At 41.2% G+C, this 27,919-nt stretch overlaps 1 protein-coding gene across 1 annotated transcript in view; it reads right to left on the minus strand.

Moving 5' to 3' along the window:
- bmpr1ba (bone morphogenetic protein receptor, type IBa) overlaps positions 1 to 27,759 on the minus strand; it is a 65,529-nt gene extending 37,770 nt beyond the window's left edge. The window contains exons 1-2 of the mRNA XM_086206255.1: positions 27,398 to 27,759; positions 6,108 to 6,177 (exon numbers count right to left, since the gene is read on the minus strand). The gene's annotated coding sequence lies outside the window, so the exon portion shown is untranslated. The remainder of the gene's footprint in view (positions 1 to 6,107; positions 6,178 to 27,397) is intronic.
- Between the last annotated feature and the right edge of the window lie 160 nt (positions 27,760 to 27,919).

Here is a 27,919-nt window from a genome sequence, read left to right on the forward strand (position 1 = left end):
TATTCTCTCATTGTACACATCTCTCTTTGTATCACTGGAGGGTGTTAATGGATAGCTGTGCTTACTTAACCAGCCATAATTTTTGGATGGGGGTTCTGGCATATTATTCTCATTAAGTGTTCATGTCTGTGTCTTCATGTGTACTGGTGATAATCACGTTTCATGTTTTATGTTCCTGCAGCTGCAGAGAACTACGTATTCAGCAACTATTGTAATCAAATCATGAATGTGGTGGGCTTATATTTATGTGTTTAAGCAAGGATGCCTGTGATAGAATATGCAATATGTGACAGATAAGTCTAACATAAACTACAGTTGTGTCTTGTTTTTGTTTTTTGGCCACAGCCGGCAGCTCTTTTTGTCAGTTGTTTCTTTAGTTTTCAGAAAACCAGTTTGAAATACTCCAGGTCAAGGGTAGTTTGAGGGGAACAAGCAGTTAAATATGTTAAGGTACCAACAACAGCGCGCGTTATTCATTGTAACTCAATCTTGTGATTATCCCCTGAGGAGCACAGAAAGACCCTTGACATGTGAGTGAGGGTATGTGTGTATTTGTGCGAGTGTGTGTGCCGAGGAGAAATTAATGCGTCTGTGCTGACTTGCACTAATGAAGTGTGTCCTTGGAGGTACAGATGCAGGAATGCAAGTACTGCGACACTCAAATGGCAGGATTTCAAGGCCAACGACAGTGTTATCTGAACCTTTCATTCGACAAACCATCTGAAGGTACTGAGCATTTTTGTACAGACACTTAATTTAAGCCACTTTTATTCAGAGGTTCCACTACATCACTGTAAAAATGACTCTTGACGCCGGGTGTGAATTCATACACTCTCCTTCTTCTGTATCGTAATGAGCTCTTAAGAGTATTCCTGCTTACAGTACATCCACTCCGCACTGTTCCTGCCTCCACTGCTGGATAAGAGGTGCAATGATGCGTTCTCCCATTCCAACTCGGTGTACTTTTATACAGACGGTGAGGCATAACAGTGTTAAAGTGGCTTTAAATAAACCCTTACTTAACACCTTAAGTTAACAAGCTCACAATAGATGCCCCTACTTTTACAGCTGTTCCTTTGACTCTTCTCCAACTGGCTGACAATATCTATGTATTTATTGAAAATTTTTCTAAAACTTTCAATCTCTTTTTTCTATTATGTGAAGCAGAAACACGAAGCACACTGGTAAACAACCTTGGCTAATATAGTCTTAAAACTTGCTTATGCTGTCTCGGGTGCCTGCATTGGAGTGTGTGAGCATGTGTGCGTGACACATTAATATGTATAAGTTCTGTGAAGGACTACTTTGGGTTTGGGCAAATAGTTCAAAGTTGCCTCGGGGTGTTTTCTTGTAAACAAACAGTTGCATATGACTTCAACATTTTAAGTGCAGACCTGATTTCTACAATGCTGTTATGTATTGTTTACATCCATGTTTTCCTTCCCCTTAATTGGCATAATGATTAAGTTCCTTGAGCAGAATACTGCCGCCCACCGTCAAACGGTAGAAGAGAATGAAACCAGGAGGAATGTGTGTTTTGGAGAGCGAAGAGATGGAGGCTGAGATAGTTGTTGGAACATTATTGGATATTCTAGAAGATCAGCCCGTGACATTTAATAACATGATCCCGTCTCTTCATCTAAAGTACCTGGAGCTGTCCAGGTAGTCTGGTCCAGCTCGGTATCAGGTGTAGCGAACAGATGAGGCCTTGAACTAGTAAAGCTTAAAATACACAAACACGTATGCACGCACACAATTGGCTCTACCTCAGCCTTTAACAATGCCACATTTGTCCAACAGCTGATCTCCATATGATAAGAGATGAAAGTGTATCAGGCAGGACACCCACACACGCTCACGCATACATACACTCACAAAATCACGTCTTGAAATGGTTATCATATTTACATAATCATTAGTTGTGGGTGAGACTCTGTCACGATCTGCGTGGTGGTATTAGAAGCAATTACATTCTGGGAGATCGGCCTCGTACATACATCCACTCAGGCTGGCACGGATCGCTGACTGCAGTTAATACGAAAGACATATTAACACAGTGTTTTTGTAATAGTGACACCAACACATACTGCATGGACTGACTCACAAATACACTCACACACACACACACACACACACACACACACACACACACACACACACGCACTCAAAAGCCCACCCCATTGTCCCTTCCCCCTTGGCTTAGAGAAATTACTGCCACCTGAAGCGGAACCCTGTCCATCATGAGGAGGCCCCCTAAAGCCCCACAGGTGTCCTTTAACATGTCCAAAGGTCCCCCTCCTCCCTTTAGGCTCTCCATGAGGCCATTCATCTGCCTGCAGTGGAGGACATCAAAACAGAACACATCCCCAGGGGGAGAAAAACCCTCACAGCTCACCACGCACATGAATTACTCTGCAGTGAAGACACAGCTTGGTGCTTCTGACAGGCACTTAAATGTAGATCACACATGAGAAACTGTTTTTGCTCGAGAGAAAAAGCAGGATTCCACATTCAGTATGTGTAAAAAAAAAAAATTGCGTTAATGCTGCTTGCTGCCTGGACTGGCGTTTTGAAATATAGGAAAACACCTTACTTTGACAGAAATAGCACCCAAAAGTCAGGTTAATGTACCTTAAACCTGTACAGACCCATTACACCGCTGTATTTAACCTGGAAGCACATAAACGAGGGAGGATTCATCATGGCGGATAAAACTACTACTGCTTGATCCAGTTCAGTTACTGTACATCACATGCTCCATTGTTCTGCTTCTCATCTCCCTTTGCAAGTGTTTTTTTTTCTTTTAAGGGAATCTGTCACCAGGAAACAAAGAATAAATTACTTCACCCAGACCAGACTTGTGGTGTAAAGATAAACACACAGAGTTATATGAGACAGGCGGAAAACACTGTAAACCACAAAGGCCAACTTTGTATTTCTCCTCCACATTTCAGCTGGTAGTTGTTTCAAGCTGTATTTGTTTAAAAAAAAAAAAAAAGGGAGAGAAATGAAGCAATCACTGATTTTTACTAAATGGCACTTGAGCGAAGAGCACAGATGAACAGAACAGGCTTTGGGGTGGCAACGATATAAACACGCCAACAAACAAATGTTTTTTTCACTGCAGTTCTGTTTTCTCCAGTAGAAACACAGAGTGGCACTTCAATTCAGAAACTAAGCAATATAAGGCTGATTTAGGGAAGAAATGATGGATATCAGAAAAGAAATGGAGAAAGAAGCAAGTTGGTGACACAAAAAAAACCAAGGCACTCCTAAAAGACCTCCAGCAGCACGGACAGAAACACAGACTGCGAGACAATCCGACGTTCAGAATAAACACCCGAGCTCTCAGTGTCGCCCAGGAAGAAATTCTTTTCTTTGAAGTCAAGCCATGTGACCCCCGCAGCAGTCCGAGGAATTGAAGTATCGTCCAAACAAACGTCAACACCGCTAACACCCTCAAGGTCGGCGTGCGTGTGCGTGCGTCTGTGTGTACCTTTTGGTGCTTGTGGCACCGGGAAAGATGGACCCTCCAGCTGCAGCTCTCAAGTGAAGGACAGACTTCTCAAGAAGTATCCAAAGCCAAATAACACATTTTGTCAAAATCCATTTAAATTTGCCATATTAAAGAAATCCATGAATAGCGTTTAACGTATAAAATAAAAATCACTTCAAAATGAGGATGTTGTATTTCATACACGGATACAACATTAAATAAACACAAAAGTGTTTCCACAATGTTTTTAAACGAGTGGAATATAGGGGGGAAATGTTGTCAGTGCATATTCATATCATATCATATCATATCATCATATCATATTTTAGTAAGAGGCTTTCAATTTATTATTTATTGATTCTAATGTGTACACTCTTTAAGTAAAGGTTGTCCACCACCTCTCCTCCATATCTGATGTGATTCTTTAGCCATCACTTTAAACATTTCATATATTTGTTTTCTTACATAAAAAGCACGGTAAAAACATAATCTGTTCATATAGCAAGAAGAAAAATGTTGAACTATTTCTATAAGCGGAAAATATTTCCGAAAATGAACGGTTCTACTTTTACGTACCTCTAATCATTTATGTTGGCATCCGATGGAAGGCTGAATGAGGTTGTAACAAATATGTGACTGAATCAGTTTCACATTTGAAAAACACTCATTTCATTTTACAACCAGGATGTCACCATCTCCAAATCTAAAAATGGCCAGTTATTCATAGATCTATTTTGTGCAAATGGACTTCCTAACAACTGTCTACTACAGCTACAAGAGGATGTTTGGAAGTATTTCTGGATGATTACAAGTTGTTGGACTGGAAGTGTTTACAGTGGTGAGGATTGTAAATTATATTAAATGAGCAAGTTCCAATCTGTTGCAGAAATTCCCCCTTTCCTCACTGTAGTAAATAAATGTGGCAGTTTTCACTTTTCATCTGCTGAATGAATACAGGCGACATTGCTCTGTGTGCTGGTAAACAGTGGTGTCCCATTGCAGTAGTTTATTTAGGATTCAGTTCGAGCCCAAACAGGGATTATGATAAAGCCAACTGCTCCCTCTTTTAGACCACTAAGTACTTTCTGCTGCGGCTGAAGGCTGCTAAGTTGCTGAAGCGTACAGACAGCTGTGTACGTTTTTTGAATGAAAGAGAGAAAGAAAAAACAGAGACGAGGCAAAGAGGCAGAATGAGAGAAATCAAATAAGAGGGTGACATCAACTATGAATGCTTACAGACAAATAAACCACCATCACAGAAGCGCGCCCTCTCTCTCTCTCGCTCTCTTTCTCACACACACACACACACACATTTTAGATGAAGCACAGAGATCCGTCTCTCCGAGCGGAACATTAAAAGAAGAAAATCTTGAAACTCTGCGAATGTGAAGCTTAAACAAACTCTCATGTGAGGATGGAAACAACACCAAAGAGGCTGAACATTAACCATAAAGTTAAGGGCAGAGAGAAAAGTCCTCAAAGTTTTAAGGTGAAATGCCTGCTGATGTTCCTGCGATGGTGACAGGTGTTAGTATGGTGCCCCCTTGGGGACAAATACATCCCCAGCCACTTGTTTTTGGATTAGACAGATTTCACAGCACAGCACAGGTCATTGTTGTTTTGAACTAATACAACATGGAACTCAATGCAAAAATAAATATGGTGAATAAATGTTAGCAGCCGTGCATTTCTGATTTGTATTTTAAATCATTTCCACTGATCTTTCAGGAAAGTGGAACACCTGTCAACCAGTGAGATTACACAGCCTCCATGTGGAGGCCAATGTGCTTCATTCACTGGAAAACTCTGCCACCGCAGGCTTGAAATGAAAATCCAACTATTTTATAACGTCTCTCAGGAGGAATTACAAGAAAAGAAGCATTTATCCATTTAAGAGAATATTCATGTTGAATCTGTTTGGTTTCTACAACAAATCCTCCACAGCAGTCCTCAGGGTGAGCTCATGGAAAAGCACAAGAAAGCGTATTTTTTTCATTTACAAGTTCATGACCTCAACGATTTCTACTCCCCTCTTCATTGATATGCACCTACCGGGTACCTCTGGGTGGAGCTTTGTCATGTTGAAAGCTGCTGTTACCAGCACACCTGTGTGGATGCGTGTGTACATGCAGGTGGCATTTCTGTATGTTTCCATGTGCACAGGAAAACACCTTCTCATGTTTCAGCAGTAGTGGTTCTGCTGAAACATGCCTCACGCTCAATGGTTCCAAGCTGCTTTTAACGGAGGCACCTCACACCAACGTTGCTGCGTTTACCCAGATTATGAGAAATGCTATTCTGTTTTTTCTTCATTACCACAGGCTGCAGTGGGGCTGGGCTACTATTTGCAGTACATCTGTGCCATAATAATATACATTTTTATACAAGTCTGTTACTGTGTCCATTATATGGATGACAAAATATCAGAGGGTGCTTAATTTTGCATAAAAACCTAAAAAAAAAAAAATCATCCTCTCAACAAATATTGAAATAATAATTAAATTATGGCCCCTTCATGACTGTATCAGACTCCAGATCGATCATACGTCACCCTGAAATGTGATAAACACAAGACCTCCAAACGTTATCAAGAAACGGATTTGGCTCTTACCTGTATTTGAGGGGTTGATGTAAACTTTCACTGTCCCAGATGGAGCTGAACACACACTGCTCTGCAGTCCCTGCATGCACGCACACACACACACGCGCACACACACAGACACACACACACACACACACACACACACACACACAGAAAAAGAATGAGAGGGAGTAATGTTTCCATCTTTTAATAGGACATTACATTGACGTACATGAATTTCTCTAAACCCTAACCCATAACAAGTGCCAAACGTTACAAGAGCCTCAACTACACTCAAGCAGTGCAAAGCCTCTGTATCTCAGTCCAGTCGACCCCTGGGCCAGACGCACTTTTCAAAATTCTCATATCCTCCTCTTTATCTAGTTGTTAAAGTTAAACCAGAGAGATGAGATGATTTCTGGTATTTATTGACATCGTCTTGAAATGAAAAATATGACCATCAGCCGGCCCTTGCCTCATGCAAACACAAGGTGGCTGTCTCCTGCTCAACAGAGGTTGAAGTACTGTTTTAAGCCTGTTTTATTTTCAATGTGCAATACTGAAAGCTATTCAAAAAAAAATTCTGCAACAGTGGAAATCCAGACGTTTCTTCTTTTTTTTAGTCTGGTTGTTGATAAACTTCATGTATCCTGTTAAGTGACATACTAAAAAAAAAAGTCATATCAAGGAGAGACATATAAAGTGGCTTTATATTATTTTGTTTTCTTTAGGTGACTGTATGCCAAGAATTGCGCATGTCATTAGATCATGTGATTGGATGCTCATGTTCTAGATTCCCACCTGTAGAATTGGAAAATAAAATAAAAATTCTTTAAATAAACATGATCCTGTGGGTGCGCCTGTTTCTTTGGCCTTAAGAAAACACAGCCTCCAAAACACAGCAACTCACACTGGATTAATTTCACACAGCGTTTCGTTTTATTGCCACCCTATAAACCAGTCTTACAGCCGTATGTACGTGGCTGCCTGAGACGGTACGCTTGTGTCTCTCTGTTTTGTGCGTCCGTCTGCGGCCTCTTTTCTGCAATCGTTATCCCCCCATAGTCCAAACCGCCGTTGGACAAGGAGGTCAATTCATATAAAATGTGTTAAAAAAAACGCCAAATTATCCATAAATCAAAGCTTTCCAAACCTCTTTCAAACCACACCAGTGGAAAAAAAAGTTCAAATTTATATTTACTCAAATAAAGGTGCCTTTCATTTCCTGACAAAAAAAAAAAAAAAGTTGCCTAAAACACAACTCCAGTAAAATATATCCCTCCGCACCAAAGAGCACCGGACTTACCACAGCATGGGCTCAGACATGTTTTTTAAAAGGCCCACAACTCTGTCTTTTAAATGACTCCGTAACTGTGACTGTGCATTATTTCTTTGTTTCTGAAGATGAAAGATAACGAATGAGAGTCGTCATTATTAAACCCAGTAAAATGTAACCCAGGCCCAGCAGGCCGGACGTGAAGAAGAAAGGAGGATATATATGGCAGATAAATTACTTTAACTCATCTCTTTTTGGCAACTGCTTTAGTCTAAAGACGCAGAGCATTTGTTTGAAATGATCTGACGCTGAGGAGCAGATGTGCGTACAACGGAGAACGCAGTGCAAACAGAATCCACGGAAAACACACGCCATGCCTTTTCAATTGAACCCTATCACTCATTCATGAGCGCGCGTGAATGCAAGAGTGGAACAGACAGCTGACACTGACACAAACAAACATGTCACAATCCAGTAATAGATACAGTATGTAAATTTAAAACAAAACTTATACATCTGCTGTATTACAAACAAATATGTAGCGGGTAGGAGCACAGGGCATCTCATATCCACTCATCTAATGCAGAAACTGGATAACAGGTCAACTTCATACATCCTTCCCAGTTCAGCAGAATTCAGTCCCTCTTTGTGAATGTCCTCCCTCTTTTCCCTCAACCCTCCGATGAACACACATAAATGAGATGCTCAATTTGCTACTCTGTTCTTTGTCCATGCGCTACATATCAGAGCGTGCATAAGATGTGCACTGCATTGAAACTGCAGCTAAAATAAATGCCAATGGACAATTGGCCACATTCATGAAATATTCTGACGTAAACATGTGTTCTTCGTGCAGAATTGTATTTTAGTTTTGAATTTAGTCGTTCAGATGGGAAGCAAAGCCTTATGGATATGTATAACTCCTACACACTACATGTCAGGTGTAAGGCGTTACACAAGCCATTGGGCTCTGCTTCCCGTCCGTAAAACTGAATTGAGGGCTTAAAACATCCTTGATTTGCATGAGAACATTTCATGAATCAGCCCCATTGTCCACGTTTGAATCATCATCATGCTAATATTCATTCATAGGTTGATTATCAGGTGGCAGATGTGAACAAATTAGTTTCCATTTTAACTGGAATTTCATTGCAATGTACTGAAAAACATGTCACAGTATGTGGCGTATCAACAGACCACACCTACTGCTCATTCTCAATATTTATTCTTATCATAAAAATGTTCTATATCAGCCTATTCAACTGAGCAAAGAAGCTTATACTTCTGATTTGAGGAACACGGGCAGCCGAAACTGCCACTGTGGGTGTCAGTTTACAGTCTAGTCTTCAGGTATCAAAAGCAGGCGTGTCATAGCAAGAGCCAGGCGGTGTGCCAGACAGTTGGTTGTTTCAAAAAGGATCAGCGAGGCGGATTACTGACTAAATCCCTTCTTTCACCGAGTTCCTACAAACTGTCATTTCTCTCTATGCTTTAACTACCTGCCAATGAAAACACTGACAGGTCGGGTGACTGGAAGACAAAGAGTCTGCAGCGATGTAGAAAGACAAATATAGCCTCTTGTGCTTTGCCCTGCATGATGTTTCTCTCAGTACTTTTTTTTTTTTTGCTCTCTGAAATAATGATATCATGATTGTGTTTACCCACTTACGTCACACTGCACCAATTATTAAATGGAGAGAATAGTAAATAGCGTGCAGTGTGGAGGAAAGCTGTACAAAAAAAGGAACGACTTATAGGACGACAGATTTTAAGTATCAACAATATAGACAGATGGCTATCTAGAAACAGAGACAATGTAGAAAGTGTAACAGGAAATGGATTCACCACCGACTGATTGGAAAGAGGTAACAGCGCAGGTGTGCAGCAGCCTCCATAAAATCAACACCATTTGTAATCAAATGAACTTAAAAAAAACTCAACAGTAACCTCATGACTGAAGAGATTTTTGCAGGCCCAGGCTGTTTAATTATACTGCATTCGATGTACCTTATAATTAACTGGCACTTGAGTGTTTACGTGAAGAGAACACAGATTTTGGCGTTTTCCAACCTCGGTATTGCAGCTTTTTAGCTTTAGATAATGTACAAGAGAAAAATGATGAGTTCAGGAGACTCATTTTTTAAACCTGTACATGAAAATCAACTGCAATAAACACACACACAAACACACACATTTATTTAATGCCGCTGCATCAACAATATCGTGATTAGTAACTGACCAACGCGAAACTTGCCAAGAACATTAATCTTGCCTCACATCATTCTGCAGCCCACCCTGCCACCCACTATCCAGCATCGCCGCTACTTCTCAGTGAGACAGTGGCGCCATAGAGTTTTAAGTAAATCCTAGAAACCATTAAAAGAAAACACATGATCAAATTCATGTGAGTCTGTAAATAGCCAAATGTCTGAACAGAAGATTGATTCATACTTATGGCTAATGTGGTGATCGCTCCACAAGTCTGGCCTCCAACACTACACACACATATACACATTAGTGCTCTGAGGCATTCCAGTTAGCTGGTCCCACACACACACACATCCACACACACACACACGGGAACACACACATGCACCCCACCCACATTGTAAAAGCACAGCAATCATTAAACTTGCATGTCCACCTGGCAGAGTGTCCATGATGCCTGGTGAAAAAAGCCAACACACACACACACACACACACGATCCCAAAACAACTCAACATGCTGACGTGTGGCGCACCATGAGAATCTAGTCACCTTAAATTGGTAAACTGAAACCACAAGTTTGTATCTTTTGCCTCAGATTCTCCTGCTTTGACCTTTTCTTTCTGTTTCTCTCTTAAAACACACACACACACACACACACACACACACACACACACACACAGATACTAGCATATTTACAGTTACATGGATGCTTTATGTAACAATGAAAACATCCAAACTCTTTTAACTTCCAGAAAGACGTCAAGAACTAGTCTGTTGAATTCAAATCTCGTTTTGAGTTAATGGGGAGACGGGTGAAGAGATGAGCTGGTGAATTCCAGCCAACTATGATACGGAAATCCAGGCAACCATATTGTGCATGTACCACGACCTTGGGTGAACTTCTCCCCTCTAGAGCAACATTACAGAGCATGTGTAGCTCAACCAAACTGATGCGTCCTTCAGTAACGCTTGTTAGCTCAAGTGCTGCTTTCAGGTTCTGGAAGCTAGCTTGGAATTCATCATCCACATCATGACGGAGGATAAAAGACAGAAGAGGATGTTTGTGGAGGACAAAAGCAGGACCCCTACCTACTCCTGCCAGTAGAAATACACTGGCTACATCTGTGACATGATGTAGCTGTCACTGTAGATCACTTCCATTATAATCAATTAGAGCTGCTACACTGACCATGGATTTCTATTTTTACACGGCTGGTCTACTTTCTTTTTTACTCCTCTGTGTGCAACAGTCCCTTCAGGCAGATACAATGACAGAAAGTATAAATAAATGTAAAAACATGATCACCTAACTGTACCCTTTGTAATGTGAGCACAGCAATGTTGTGTTTTTCCATTAACATATGAATAAACTCTGTGTGTATCCATCATCCTGATCCCCTCCACCGGCGTGTCCTCCTGCAGACGTGCCACGTGTGTTTTAACCCTGACGCTAGCTGTGTGCGTCCAGATCAACAGACACGGCAATGAGAACAATCATTTATGTTTTTCTCCTGACGTGTCAAAATTGTTATAATCCTTCATTTCATCACTAATTACCATATTAAAAAGCATCAGCATCCTGCAGTTTACCGCTCGTACCAGCAGAGGCGCTGCTGCTGCTCAGTACGATGATGCACTGTAACACTTAACGCTTTGATATAGCAGAGAAAATGTCTTTCCACACAGGTGGTCGACATAATCACCAAAAACATTTTCAAATATGACTCCATGGCCACGTCACTTTTACATTTGCCAAGCTGTTTTCTTCACTTAGGCAGACCACAGACATGCTATATAACTTGCCCTGTGTGCCGCTTTTACCTCAATATAACAAGGTTGTTACAGAACATTCAGTTTATTTATTTTGCTGTTGCGATGACAGTCTGCAGGAAGGACACACCTGCAGTGTATCCTGTCAGTCACAAGAGTCTGCAGACCACCCCCGATGGCTACACCTGCCAGAAAATACTGGGTGTGTTTGCACAACTTTGATTGACATGCTGACATTGGCGACTGACGTGATGTGTTTTCCCCTGAATGACACCCCCACCCCTCCCACCCCCCACATGAGGTGTGAAGTACAGTATGGAGTCATGAACAGGTTAGAGCTCCACGTGTGTGTGTGTGTGTGTGTGTGTGTGTATGAGAGAGAGAGAGAAAGAGAGAGAGAGAGAGAGAGAGATGGTCACTGCAGGGTAAAGTTTAAGAGGTGTCTGAGATAGAAAGCAGCCTTTTGAAGGATATGACTCATTACTGGCTCCATAGACCCCTCAGTGTGTACACCTTTTTTTACCTGGAGACTAAAAACAAGGAACAAATACCATTTACCTGACTGGTTACCAAATTTTTCCCGCCTGTTTGCTCTGGAACCTTCCACCTAGACACTGAGAGTTTGAAGTTTGTTGTGTAGAAAGTCAAATTATGAAGTTTGACACAAATCTGCTTGTCATAGTTTGGTCAGTAAATGTTGATGACTTAATGCACTGTTGTCACCTTAAGATAAATGAGAGGGGAAAAAAAATTTCATTTGGAAGATAAAAGCAGTTAATATCTCAAGCCTTTCAACAATTTTTCAGTTAGTCTGACCCTTTTCTTTCTTTCTTTTCTTTGAATGATGCTTCTGTTGCACCCATATGTCACAAATCAACAAATAGCGACTTCCTCAGCACAAAGGATCCCCAGTGACGTCACATGTTCTCCTCCAGCATAAACCTGGGGAATTATGCTCTCGTGTCTCAAATCAGTGAGAAAGAGAAATGTTTTCCAAGCCTAAATTTCACTGACTGCTGAACTTCTGTTGAGAAAGTTCAAGTTGTTTTCTATGAATTTGGACTCATTTTTAAAGCAGTTTGTCAAAACAAAGTTGTTTAAAAGGCTGGAATGTAAATAATGACCTTTGTGAATGTCCACATTAAATGGTTAATTCTTTGGTTTCAGTACGAGCTCCTCCTTTCACAACATCTAATAACTGAGGCCCACCAGACCTGCACCCCTGTCCTGCCAAATCCAAACAATAAGTTGGGATAGAGAAAAACAGGGGACAAAAAAAAGGAATTTTTTTCTGCAAGTACAAATACGCAATAATATGGTTATGTCCAATTATCAAAGTCAATTACAACTCAATTTGTTTACCTGATACAACACTGTTCCTTTCAGAGTTTGAATTAGAACAATAAAGGTGCCAATCAGATTTCCTTAAATCAGAAGCCATGCATGAACATTTAAGAGGGAAGCACGTTTGTCTGGTATGATTAGATTAACAAAAAAAAAATATTAATTCAAGTGCATCAAGGACTCTTCTTTTTTTCTTTTCTGAAGACAGACAGATCAATACACTGATAGATAATGAGGAACGCACATTAGGAGAGGAGAAACCCCCAAACCTAACCTCATATGGCATGAAAACAATCTTGAAGGAGAGCCACATCCCCCTGAGAAAGCCTTGTGGCAACAAAGAGCATCCACAGCATCCAGATTATCCTTAATTTCCTGCAGCAGAAGGCTTGGCTATGGTGCAGCTCAAACAACTTTTCATTGCTTAATTACATACAGTTGCAAAAGGTCAGGAAAAGGTTTGGAATGAGCCACGGAGATCTGCGCGGTACTGCAGCATCCGCGCTGCCAAAGCAGATGTGACAAAAAGTTACTGTACACAAATTATTAGGACTAGACCTTAAAAATAGAAACAATAAATCTTGTGTTAAAAACTTCAAATTTCATGAGATTCTTTTTATTCGTTTTATAGCTCCCCAGTGAAGGAGCTCCACGTCTCCACTGCTAGGCAGTCGAGCCTAGAGTGAAATTTTGAGACAATTAAGACGACAGAAGACAGTGTGGTGCATCATGGTGCATGTGAACCTATCATACAGTACACAGTGGGGATATTCTAGTCAGTGTGGTGTTTTGCCATGCTGCCAGCTGAATATTCCATTTCTTTTTTATTTGACGTCTTTCGTCAACCGCTGTCAAGTTGAAGTTCACTCAACAGAGCCCCACACTTTTGTCTGTGCCAGCCCGAACTCGTTAAATATTAAAGGAAAATTCAATTGAGACAAATAGATTATTGTACTCTTTCAAAAGTGTGTGGCTAATTCCTGTTTAGGTTTTGACAAGATGTCAAATGTAGCTGAGTCAAGTTCCCGGCACCAAATCACATCAACATTTTTAGAACATGTTCTTGTTCACTGGCAAAGGAAACCGTTCCCATTACATGATCCCAGAATGAACACTTGAGTGATCACCGACCATGGAACCTTACTTTTAGAACCAAACGCCTCTGTTGAAACTGGTCTTAAGTCTGGACAATGCTTATTTACGTAAAACCTCTTGACTAAATCAATATATTTAAACATGTACAGTAATTGTTGAGGTACCCCCTCCCTCCCTGTCGTTGCTTCTATTTTCCTTTAATCTTTCAGTTCCAGTGTTTTAACTGGACACCATCCAATATCATAATTAAAACTTTTTTGCAGTTTCTTTTAACTTGATTCAACCGCCTACAACAGCAAAAAAGAAAAAAAAATCAAAACACATTTGCTATTGATTAATAATACCGACAGTTGACACGCATTTTTAACCTCAACAAGGTTAAAAACGAATTTACTGACCACTAATTCACCACCATCACCATGCTTGCTACTTTCCATCTCACACGTTCTCAGACAACAAAGGGCAGCCTCGTTGGGTAGGTTTTTTTTTTTTTTTTTCGCCCCCCATTCCCCCTGCAGGCGGCAACAGGCCTCATAAATAGCTCCAGACACAAGGACTCTATCCACCATCTGACAATGATTAGGACATGGCCTCGCTGAATACAAGTAGAGCCTGCACACTCAATTGCTGCAGCACACCTTTATATGCGGCTAAACTAAACAAGCCACCCGCAAGTTTTTAAATTCAGGCAGGAAACGCCAATCAGGAGAGAATTGTTCTTCCCTCGCAGGAAAACGATCACACATTCTTCATGTTCCTATTGGGATACGCAGAAGATAGTCCTTTAAAAACTTAAGAAGACCAAAACCCATTAAGTTATTTTAAAAAAAAAGAGTAAAAAAATAAATTTGTAATGTACTAGTTGAAGCAAATTTGTTCTCCTTCGTATATTGGAGTTCAGGAATTCTAAAATTAAATCTTATCAAACAAACAAAATAAACATTCAGTCTACACTTACTCTTTTAAACATATAACGACAGATGATTTGTCATCTTTTCCCATTTACACACACACACACACACGCGCGCGCACTCACACACGTCTGTACACTAGCTCTCTTTCTCATATGTTCCTCTCCTCCACCCAGACATCTGATAGTGATTATAGCACAGCCACAGAAACACAACTCACTTAACTCTCCATTATTAAACGACTTGGTACCACTGACACAATTTGTTCATGTACACTTAGAATTAACAGGCGCACGCGCACACACACACACACAAACACATACACACACGCGCACATGCCCGCTGCTATTTTCAACAGGCAATATGACAGTCTAGGAGGCACAGACGCACCTACAAACACCTCAATCATGCAACCACAAGTCTAGCTCATTCCATCCATATGCCCCCATCTCAGACAGGACCCTCATCCTGCCCTCCCTCCCTCCCTCCATCTTCAGTCCCCTGGAACAGAACAGTCACGGCTGTGTGCACCGTTGATTAGCTAGAACCTGAACCCAGGGGCAAGACTGGAAAGCTCACTGTTGTTTTTTTGTGCGTTTCCTTTTTAGAGAAAGGGACTCTCGAACAAACCCAGCTTTCCCCGCACCATTACCTTATCTTTAACCAACGTATCCCTAACACTGAGGCTACTTTCATGGTAACCCTTATACCTTTTCCCTTTAATTTAGCTGTCAAGAGTTTCAATAGAGTTGAGCAGAGTTGAAGAGAAGGTGAGAGAGTACCGTATATGAGACTGAAGCCAGAAGAGCATGTGTGGATGGGCGTGAAGCAGTTTGAGGCTTTTAATTAAGTTGTGTCATGTGGTGACTTGTGAATGCTGCAGAGTAGTTTGTGTGTGTATGAAGTTGTTTGTTTTGCTAATTCCTTAATCCCACCACAAGTACCTACCTTAAACCATTAAAAGATACATTGGAGTAGAAGTAGAACACACATGCAGACACATACAGACTGCACTTGTATCACACCTGATCTCTGTCTTAATCAACTCGGAGAAGAGTGAATAAAAAACAAACAAACAGTGGCGCGTTGATGACCAATCCCATCGTTATTATTTGAAAGCAGATTCAAGGAATCCTGCACTCTAAATTAGCCCAGTTCGACATCGGCCAGCCTCTTGATCCCGTCTACATCTCTGTCCGCTGCTGATACAGCTGAGCGAGCTGAGCTAGCTGGTGGCAGAAAGAAATACCTTATCTTTAATGATTTACAGCAAAAATACTTGATTAAAAAAAATAATTCAGACATAACTATTACAATGTTTTGCTGTTGACAGGTGCCACAGCTATAAAGTATGACTTTATAATGTATATCAAAATTAATTTTAGTATATCTTACATCATTGGACCTCATTTTTTGCAACAATCAACACAATAAACAAATGACATTGGTCTTACGTGCCATGGCACCTGAATGAAGCCTTTAAAGTCCTTTGTTACCTCTATGTTTGTCATATTCCTTTTGTTCCTGTGTCTCTTCTGTCTTCTGAGTGTAGTAGAGGGGCCACAATAATTGCTGGGTATGTGCCTTAAACTGTAACATCTTGCTGCAAGGTAGGGCTGCGTTTTATTAATTTTTCTTTTCTTTTTTTTTTTCTACAGGAAGCTGAGTGGACATGGTTCAGGGGTTTTGGCTTGTAAAAACACTGCTCCCAGCATATCACATTGGATATAAAACTGGTGAGCATGTGGTGTAAGTTTGGGGATACACACACACGCGCCCGCACACGCACGCACGCACGCACGCACGCACACACACACACACACACACCTGTCTTGTAAAGACAGATGATGCCAAAAATATCTTGAAGATAATGGATGAATGTATCAAAGCAAATTTAAAATTTCTTTCCAATGATTTATCTTTTCACGTGTAATTTGAGCACATTTCTTATGTTCAGTTGCTCTGAACTCACTTGATTGCCAACAGTTTTTGCTATATTTGTAATTCCACAAGTGAAACAACTGAATCACACCTTCCTTCACTCCACCTGTCTGAAAAGCTTCACATTCGCTGATACTGCGCTTCATCTCTGCTGTTGGTTTCACTGACAACTCTGAAAGATGGTGGTCGAAACGGCCTTTTTCCTCTACAAATCATCCATTAAGGGAGTGTCTACATTTACTCATGGATGAAGATAGAAGTGGACATCAGGCTTACACGCTGACAATTTCACGATGGGGATTTATAAAAGAGGACCATGTGTGCACATAAATCTGCCACGCGTGTTTCTGCGGTACAGTTTTCAGCCTCTCTTGAGCAATGTTGCTCTCAATTTTGGGTGCCATTGATCCTCAGGTTCTAGCAGAGCGGATTTGGTGTTGGGCATCTGGTCAGAGCTGCTTCTTCACCTAATCAAATCTGCAAACAACAGCCTTCCTCCTATCTGACATCACATAATCCACAACTTTTGGAAACATCATGTTTCCATCAACCCAGACTCGGTGTTTGCATGAGAAACTGTAGGGTAAAACTTATGGTAAATATCCTCATCATGTCCATCTCACCAACAGATGCCAGTGATCAACAGCCCCCCCCCCCCCCCCCCCCCCCCGGCAGCACCTATCAATAAGCTGATTTGATACAACATTACGTTGTTGCATAAAGACTCCCAGAAGCCTGTTCACGCTGTAATTGCCTGGCGAGAGGGGATGCGTATGAATCCAGCGGACATGTAAGTGAAGAAACAGGCCCCCTACAGATTAGATTTTATATGCATCAGATTCAATATCTTAAGGGCTAAATTAGGTTTAGTATCAATCAGATTTAATCACTCTGGAATAATGACTTTGGAAAACACATTGATGAGCATATCATGAATTCATGTCTTATGGGAAGTTGGTGCCTGTGCAGGCAATGTGGATGCAATATAAGCTGAGAGGGTATCAATGATGTCACATCTGCAGCAGCACATTGCTACTTATCCATGTAGGTTAGTGAGAGGCGACTGAGCGCTCGCTGCACGGTTCGCTGGGTTGGTGGTTCGATTCCCCTGCACTTCCTGAACTCTGCTTCCCTCGATAGAGAAGCAGTGTGTGAATAGATAAATGGGGAGACATGATTGTAGGAACCTTGAAGGTAGAGATAGACGGAGACAATAACAGCTGTGGCTTCTGACTTTGATTATTATACCACAACCGTTGCCAAAGACATGTCTGCACAAATCAAAGACAGCTAATTGCTCATTCCAGCCCAAATGCACATGTGAGATAGGTCCAAGAGAGTGAGACAGACAGACAAACAGCTCAACTCTAAAGTCAGATTTTCTTCCTCCAGGTAGTAACATCTTAGCTCGCTTGGCCTATGTTGGTATGACCGACTGGCTGTTAATCAAATTTGCATGTTAATGTTGAGTATCTAGCTAAAAAGCTTGATAAGACTGAAACACACATGTGCAAAGGTGGCAAAGGCTTCAAGGCCTGGGCAAAATAAAATATAACAGCAATAAGAAGACTGATCACAAGCATGTTTGCTAGTAAAATACATGCAAACTGCAAAAGCATGTAAAATGCAAATCCATTCCAGGCTCCATTTGGAAAATTTGGGACTGAGGAGGTAGAGTTGAGGTCAGTGGAGTGAGCTGACCGTCACCATTTCACTGAATGAGGATGCCTAATCATATTTTTGGATTCTGTTCAACTTTGTTAAAGCCAACAATCAAATGGGAGCATGAAGTCGTGCTGCAGTTGCCTTGGGTGGGGGAATGAGGATGGATTGTGAAGACAGTGGAAGCTTGAAAATTTTGGCTTTAACTGATGTGTAGCAGACATGTTGAAAACACAGAACAGCCCCATATGCTTCACAAAGCCTTTCTATTAAGACAGGAAGTCAGAGTTCTCCATTACTCAACCTGACCTTTAACCTCCAAGAAATCCTTAGAAAACTAATAACCAGCCAGGTCACTGCTTCTCTAGGTCCGTCTGCCTCTCCTTCCAGCAGTCAAGGATGAGTAAACCTCAAAATAATAATGGAGTGGCTACATGTGCTGGAAGTGGTGGCCCTGATCAAACTCTTAGTGGTGAGATGTGCAACAACAGGCTCTGAGGGAAATACTTCTCACGTCATAGATGGAATGGCACCTCAAAAGGAGGCACCATGAAAATCTGGGGTCTCGGGGGTGGGGGGGGGTTTGAAAGGATGAAATTATACAAAAGTGGATCCAGATGGTTATCTTTTTTTCCCCTCAGTCCCCCACTCATCACTCCATCATTCCCGCTTTTTTCCCCCCCCCCCTTGACTCGACTGCAGGCTCTGTGATTGCGATGGTTAAGAATGAGCCAAAGCAAACACAAGAATGCTGGTCTACCAAATAAAGAAGAGTCTTGGAGTAGAAAACACAAGTGCGAGCAGGTTAAAGCATCTTCAGATTACGGATGGAATTATAAAGAAGGAATGAGGGGATGGAAAGGGGGATGATGTTACGCTTTTTCTCTTTTTGCTTGATGGATGGTGAAAAATTGAGTGACGAAAGCAGCTTTTTCCCCCCTTCGTGCGATCGATTGTAAAAGGACATATCAGTAACGCTCCTTCTACACTACAGATTGGAGAAGCATATCAGACGTTGATTTTTCACGTCCTCGCCGACGAGCAGCTTCTAACGTCATCTCATCCGGCATCGCAGAGCTCAGCCAAGATTTACAGCCCACTCTTCTACTGCATGCAAATCAACTACTGAAATCATCATATACTGAGCTTGGATACAGCCTGAGAACATGCCTGAGTTTCTTCACGAAAACGGCATCATACACATCTGGATATATTCTCAAAAAATATCCCACATGATCCTACATGTTTTGATCAAGTTCCACGTGTAGTCTGCTGTGAGACAGCAGAAAAAAAACAAACAAAAAAAAAAAAAACGTACCTTCGCCAAGTTCCATGAAAGTTGAGCTCGTAGTTTGTCTTTTTTTTGTTTTTCAAATGAATCCAACTGACTGACAAACCAACCCACAGGTGGGGGTGTAAACATAACCTCACATTATGATTCGGTTTTCGGAGCCATTAGGAAAAATTTATGAATAAACCTGAAGAGTTTACCTCTCTTCTTTTTATTTAAAAAAAACAAAAACAAATTCACCCTGTAATTCTCAGACCTTCCCTTAGAGAAAATTACAGAGGTGACTGACTGAAGCTCATTGCTCACACTTGAGAGGCGCAGAGGCAGAGCAGACATCCGAAACAGACTAAAACTAGAAGGAGTGACTTGTTTGAATTAGAGAGCAGGTTAAGAAAATGGCCAAATCATCAGATCAGAATCTCGCTGGTAGGATGTTTTTTCTTCCGCCCAGTGGGAAACAGGCCTAAACAGATTCTGTCTGCTATTAGTAGAGGTAATAAATCTTCATTTAAACCTTTTCTTTGTATACCATCAGCTGCAGCTTCAGAATTGTGACCAGCAGGTTTGTTTCAGCCTCAACATATGTCACAGTCATTTTCTGATTATTATCTGCGAGTCGCTGCCGGACAAATGGAAGATTTCATGTGTTCCCTCTAAAGGTGATGATGCCTTCGCTTCATCTCATTCTTCAAAGGAAGGGAAGAGGGCGACACAAGGGGAGGAGTGGATGAACTGTGCACCCCGTGTGAATTATAGGGGACAGAATAGTTCTATCATGAGATGAGGAGCACTGGCTGGTATAAATGTTCCCCCTGAGGGGAGGCAGCAGAGAGATGGAGATTGGAGATTGGGAGAAAGAGACGCCTGGATGATCTGGTTCCGAAAAGATAGAAGTGCACCCTATAACATGTTGTATGTTTGGTCTAAAATTTATATTCTGGAAGTAATGTTACAGATTATATCACAAGTCAATGTGCCATGCTGGGTCTGTCCTCTCAGCTGTGATTTCACCCTGAGTTTTGGTTTGCTTTTCAATGCAACAGCGTACCGTCCTCAGTTTGTTGATGTCACATTTGATCATGGAAGATTTTCTTAGATCAAGATCAAATTCGCCTGGAAGCTGTCAAGCTAAAGGCCAAGTGTGTGGTCCAGCATTTTAACTCAGAGATGATGTCAGAGGAGTTTTACCCAAAACTGACCTCGCTTTAAAAAAAAAAAACAACGACAACAAACAAACACAATTTGAAGCCAATGTCAGGGGGCTACATCTACACATCCAATTCAGGCGGTGGTGGCACGGGAACCCAAGGTTGGGGGTCCAAATGCTAACGTCTTTTGCTTGAAATGCAGCCAAAAAACTCACCTGTGATCACAAAATTTGGTTAGTGACAGAATGTGAATGCTGTAACGCAAATGAGTTGGTTGCATTGAGGCATGATGCAACAACAGAACAAGAACAAACCTCTGCTACAGCCTCATTTTCTTCCCGCCACAGGGGCACGCAAATGCCGAGTGATGACCTTTGGAGTATATTGTGGATCTGTAATGCAACAACGACTCTCACAGTCACTTCAGAGGAGGAAGTCAGATTACAACAGAAGAGGGACTCCCGCTACCTTACTGAGGATACAATTATCCCCTTACAAAATGAATCTTTTACCCTAAAACCAAGACTTCCTCCAAAAAATGAAGAATTCAGTTTCTCTTAGGACATACACGAAAGGGTCTTTATAAGCATAAATCAGAAACACACACACACACACACACACACGCACACTTCAGTGGACTGGCAATAACCCTATCAGTGTCATCCTCATCATTCACTAACAACAACCTCATTCAACCCAGCAGGCAAACCTCACATCAGATCCTATCAGGTCTCCTCAGCTCCCGGCCCGCACCAGCGTGGTTCACACTAGATAAAAACAAGCGCACACTGGTTCCAGCTAAACGCAAGATTTTATTCATAAAGGCGGGCAACGAACAAGGGGTTATTATGTTCCTGAAATATACAACAACAATAAAAAAAAAGGGAAGTTTGAACTTGAAGCATATTGTTGTGGTTGTTTACACCCTGGGCCTGACGATTCATCATCATCATCCCCTCCTGGCTAACAGCAAATTTCCAATATTTTGCCTGTGGCAGTCAGTCTTAGTCACAACCAGAATGCAAAAGCACTCTGATTTTAATTTTAAATTTATCAATACAATGTTTGGGATGAACCACAATGAGAAATGTCAGTTCGCTTTGAAAAATTTCTGATTTGAGTTGAGATCTAGCGAGCGGTCACAGATGTCTTGACAGTATCAGCAGGGCTGTCACGAAAAGCTATTATCTATGTTATACTTACCCATCATTTTCTGAATTTCTAAATTAGATGAGTTGTGAGCACTCCAGTAATTTGAGAGTTAAACATCAAACCCTCAACATTAAGCAACACCTTTTCTCGGAGCTAAAGTATTTCATGATGCAGTTTCATTTCAAATAACAATAAATCAAATGTCCCTGTAAAAATGAATGCTAGAACACTCATAAATCAAAGTGACACTGTAATTAATAAAGATGGACGGTTAAGAAGGAGAAGAAGGCCTCAGGCTCGCAGCTCTTATCTCTGTTAGATTGCTATCATCTCACTCCCTAAGTGGAGGAAATTGAGCATTAAAGAGTCACAACACACATCACTTAGGTGACATGAGAAATTGCTTTCAGTCTCTAGATGTGATTTTTGTATTCAGTCTATTTCTTTCCATATAGTAACCTGCAGAAATGTGGTGATGTGTGAATGTGGTGGTGTAACTAGGTTCAGGCAACTGCAGCATTTACATGTCACCGTATAAATGTTCGCGCTATTATCAATGCCATGGTAAGTGGAAACCCATGAGAGACGCTGGGATGTGACATCACGGTGTCGAAAGAAAAATCGTCAGGAAATGACATTTTTTGCACACCAAAACTCTTTCATTATGATGAAAAACTTTTTTATTTTGGAATTTAAAATAAAAAAAACACTCATACGTGTAATCTTTGGTCTTAATAGCCACACATTTTTAAATAGCTAAAATAAGCTTATCACTTTACATGACAATGCAGAGGGAATGACTACTCACTCATACCTAGCATGCATAGCTAACTATTATGGGTGCTATATGATTTCCATGACTTGAAACACACAGGTTACAGTTGAGGATGGAAAATAAAAATTGAATCCAATGTCAAAGATGAAATATCAAAATTTGCAACATTTGCCAAAATGTGTAGGCATATTTTTAAAAAATCTATTTCCTTACAGCAAGTGAACGCTTTTTTTCCCCCCACAGCGCCTTAACCAAACGAAAATTAAAAACTACCACAGTGCCCCTTAAGGTTGTGTCTGGGTAACAGTTCATCATTAGAGTGTGGTTCAGCACTTCTCACACACACACACACACACACACATACACACACTTTCAAGCAGGTCAGAGAGAATACAGGAGGTGAAATCAATGTGAAAAGCAAAGTTTTACCAAAAATCTATGCTACAGAACTGCAACCTGGCCCAACAGCCATCTCATTAAATATCCACGTAAGGGACCCATACTGGAGAATTCAACATGATCATCAGGCAACACCTGAGGATGGAGATGAATAATGGACTGAACAGAAACTTTCATTTCAAGGCCAAGTCATCTGACCGCAGCGGTCCAGGGGTGATTAAATCATAAATGCATCAAACATTTCATCGGCATCGTGGCCATTTTATTTCTCCTGGGTGGGATGGATGTGTTTTCTGAAGTGCGTCAACATTCAGACAGGTGTGTGTTAACAATAAGAAAAACAGAAACAACATAAAATGCAAGAGAAGATGGTCAATGAAGTTATGTGGCCCGAAACTGACATTGCGGGTCAGTCCTGGAGGTGCACTGGCAATTTGACAGAGAAATCCCAGTTTCTCACATTGACAAGGTTGTAGTTCAGTGTTCAGTCTGTGGCATTTCTCACTTTTCACCTTCAGCTCCAGTGCTGACAGTTCCCCAACTGTTGGGTTGAACAATGCAGTAAAAGACTCTTGAGAAGTCCGGCTGCTCCTTTGTATCAGTTTCACATGATGTAGTATCCACATCACCGTTCTCCAGATTTGTCGGCAGGTATGATATGACTCCAGACCTTGCAGCACCTGAGTCCACATCCCGCAGGTCCTGAACGTCATCATCTGTCAGCTCTGAGGACAGACAAACAAAAAGCTGCAATCTTGACTCAAATCATCAAGGAACACTGGTGCACACAGGTACTCATCTGCTTCCTGAACGAGCCATTGGAAGGCGAATGCATAGACACGCTCAAGCTAAAGTGCAAGTATGATTCTGCCATTTTACTAATGGTTTATTCAGTTCTTTACGATTTTCATCCATGCATGTCCAAAGTATTGTTTCTCAGATTACATGAAAAAGGTGTGAAAATTTCCCCTTGTTTTTTTTTTTGGATAGTTTAATGCATTTGAAAATGAAGCAAAAGCACTACAGCAAAAGGAAACGTATCTGCGGTGGTTTGGCTGTGACGCTGCCTCTCGTGTCTCTTTGTTTGGTCAAAGCTGATTTCTCTCAATAAAGCTGGCTTGACTTATTTTCTTGTGTGTACTTTTCCAGCAGAAAACTCACATGGTAACAGCTGCTTTCTCTGACCTTTCCATCCTAAACACAGAGCTCAACTTTTGTAGCTCCATGGCTACGGCGTAACCAAAGCTTGGACCGTCAAAAAGACATTTTAACTCAGACTCGCCAATCAAATATGTTTTAATGTTAAGAGCAGAAGTTGAAATCAACACTTGCTCTCAGTCACTGGCATTTTCCAAGATCTATGTGGTCATTTAAAAACATATTCAGTCTGAAATCAATCATGTTTTGATTTGAAAATAAGCTTACGATGACTGCTGAGATTCACAGACTACAAGCTACGAAGTGTTTCTGCCCTTTTAAGGCCGAGTCACAGGAGCAAGGTATGTTTGATATACTGAGAAAATACGCTTGACGTTGCAGCAGACCATAAGCAGAATTCAGTTTTGAGATGGAAGTATGCTGTTCAGCTCTAAACTGCGCTAGCGAGCACATCAAAGCATGCAGATGCACCTGATAGAAAAGGATTTTGCAAATACTTACCCTGCCGTGCAAGAAGGCCTTGCTCGGGATGTCGATTTGCGGTCGCTGATTATAACTCACGCCTCGTACGTAGCGCTTTCATCCGGCTGCAGAGGACGCCTCGCTTCAACACGCAAAAATCTGAGTTTGTGTTGCAGATTTGTGACTCTACACATGATCACGGATACCGTATTATTGCTCAAAATTTCTCTCTTGTGTACATGCTGTTTTCTCCATCAAATATGATCATATATCTGTGTATTTGGGCTATATATCGTATTCTATACAGAATATGTGGGTGTGTAGTAACACACAGGTCTGGAAGATGGTCACCATTAGTCCAAGTATTTCTTTTCTAATTGCGTTCACAATTTAATACATTGATACTTCACTTTCGTAGCCAACCTGCTTCTGTACGTCATTACTGTTTATCAACTTTAATAGCGCCGATTTTCTGTCAAGTCTTTTCCCTTTTTGTCATCCATTAATCTTTTCTCTTGACAGACAGAAATTGAGTTTGTTTTTTTGGGAGGGAAATTTGCTTTTCTTGGCATGTAGATTAAGTCGGGCAATGTGATCTGAATTTCCAGCCGTCAGTATCAGACACCACGTCTCACATCACGAGGTGTCTGAAACCATTAACTGTGTCAACTGCGTTCTCTCTCTCTCTCTCTCTCTCTCTCACACACACACACACACGCACACACACACAAAAAAGAAAAACCAGGGAAGTGTTCTGTTTACAGCTGCTATGTGAAACTCAATTACACAGCCAATTGAGAACGTGGCTGTTTCTCAGATTTGCATCATGTGTTCCTGACCTAAATAAGATTGCTGTTCCCAGTAAAGCCTCAAAATGGCACACTCAGACTGCAGATCGAGAGAAAAGAAAAACAGAGTAAGCGTGCGCACACGTACACACCCACGCACACACACACACACACACACACACACACACACACACACACACACACGACCCCGTTCATTCGTATTGGTGTTTTCCTGTGTGGTCCCCTGCAGGTGTTACTGTCCCTTGAAGCGCGAGATGAGATGAGGTAGGATTTTGAGCTATAATTTTACACCATTTGGATATACATTAAAACATGCCAGCTATACACACACACACACACACATATATACACAGATATACTCTTGTCATAACCCACACTGACAAACACCTGGACTTAGTTACTGGGCTAAGGGTTGAATACTACGTGCATGCCTGTCTGTGTATAAATTCTGGTGTATGGGGAATACTGGGCTCTAGGTTATTCGGTGCTCGAGGCTGTATTGAGGTTCCTTTTTTTTTTTTTTCCCTGCTTTCTGCACCCTTGAAGACAGAGGTTCACCACAAGTCTCAACCATGAAAGCAAAAAGTTAAGACTAAAAAAAAAAAATTAAAAAAAAATGTAGCCTAAACCAATTGTCTCATAAAAAATGTGGCTTTTCAACTTTCCTGACATCAACAGTTTCTCCTCCGACTGACTCGGCAGGATTTATTGGCGCTCTCAGATCTGATATTCATATTCAATCAACAGCCTTTATCAGACACCACTCACACAAACCTTTGCTTTGGTGCCTGGAGGAAAAACAGAATCCAGGAGTTTAAGAAAAAATGCAAATGAAAAATAGTTGTACTCAAATAAAAAGTCGTGGGAAATAAAGGTAGACTGGATGATGTCATGGATGATGATAGCCTCTGGGAAATCCTTGATATATTAGTAGGATTCTTTTTGAGCCTGTGTATGTTTGAACATGTGCTATTGTTACGATACACTCAGGTAAATGACTATAAATACTATGACAACACGAAGAGGTTTTCCTGAAATACTTAATCAAGGAGTAGCATGGGATGATGGGAGTTGTTGTTCTCATGGTTTAACAGGCACTTGTGAAGATTAATATGGGTGTCAGGGTTACGGTACATTTAGTCACACAGGTAATTTTACCCTTAACCTAGGAATTAACCTTAAAGTACGTCCTCTACTGCATATCTGGAGCACTTACTCATGACCGAGCGCAGTACTGTTACTTTTATGGTCAAAATAATGACGCTAACCCTAATACTAAAATATGATACGACACCACTTAATTCTTAAAGAGATGATATTTTATCATTATTGCCACAAAGTAGTGTTGTGGTAGTTTGGTGCAGGAAAGCCTAGACTCAAAAGACAGAGACACAAAAGCAGACAAATCCATTTCAGCAACACACAAAAGACAAATGAAGAAATAAAAGTATAGCAAATGGTTCACTCCATTTGCTGCAACTTAGCTGGAGACATTCCAGTCATGAGGTGTAACAGATATGATTCCACTGACGTGCAGAGCGTAGGAGAGTAATTGATTTCTCTGGTTTTGAGCTGATCGACATGACGTTCACGTTTCCACGGGCTCATCAGAAAGTGAAGTATTATCAAAGACAGTAGAGCAATAACTCCTGACTCCATCAGTCGCACGTAGTTGTCACGTTTTATTGGCACAGTTAGACGAAGAGTGACATGAATTGTGATGGACGACGCGGGTCAGGAGCAAACAGGGAAGCAGCCGCAAATGCGAGGACAGTAAAATATCGCACATGCGCGCTAAATGCTCTCAAATCCCGAAAGAAAAAACATTAAATAAGTTACAAGTGCAGCGAGCACTCAGTTACAAGTGAGAAGTCTGGAGTTTAAAAGTGCGTCAAAACTGCGCCTAAACGTCACTCACCTCGAGATGATGGCGACGTTCACCTTTAATTTGAAGTTTCAGCGGCGACGATGGGAAAAGTTGCCCTGAAGTCGATAGTTCCTCCGGCTGCGAGATGCGAGCTGGGTCTGTGCTTTTCACTCCTTGGTAGTGGTAGTGGTAGTAGTAGTAGTAGTAGTTGTAGTAGTAGTAGTAGTAGAAGTAGTCTCCCCTTCTCTCACACACAGGGAAACTCCTCCAGAAGTCACTCAGGGTATGAGGGGTGATTAATGTCTCAGAGAGGAGCGCGCATTAGCAGTTTACTGCTGTAGTGCAGCTCCGGAGTGGATTCCACACAATCCTCCACTCTGATAAATAATGTAAAGGTAAAATAGCTTCACTGCCTGTTTACACAGAAACAGATGAAACAGTCCGACTGTGGAAAATGTTGTTTCCTCTCCTGTCACTTGAAATGTCAGTTGATGGTCTACAAAACTGCGAGAGTCCTGATTTAAAATCTAATTTAATGGGAAAATACATTTCATGTGCTTTCCCATATCCACC

The sequence above is a fragment of the Aulostomus chinensis genome, chromosome 6 (genome assembly GCF_037954235.1).
Source record: "Aulostomus chinensis isolate RoL2024-O1b breed Wild chromosome 6, RoL_Achi_v1.0, whole genome shotgun sequence".
NCBI classification, from domain to species: domain Eukaryota; kingdom Metazoa; phylum Chordata; class Actinopteri; order Syngnathiformes; family Aulostomidae; genus Aulostomus; species Aulostomus chinensis.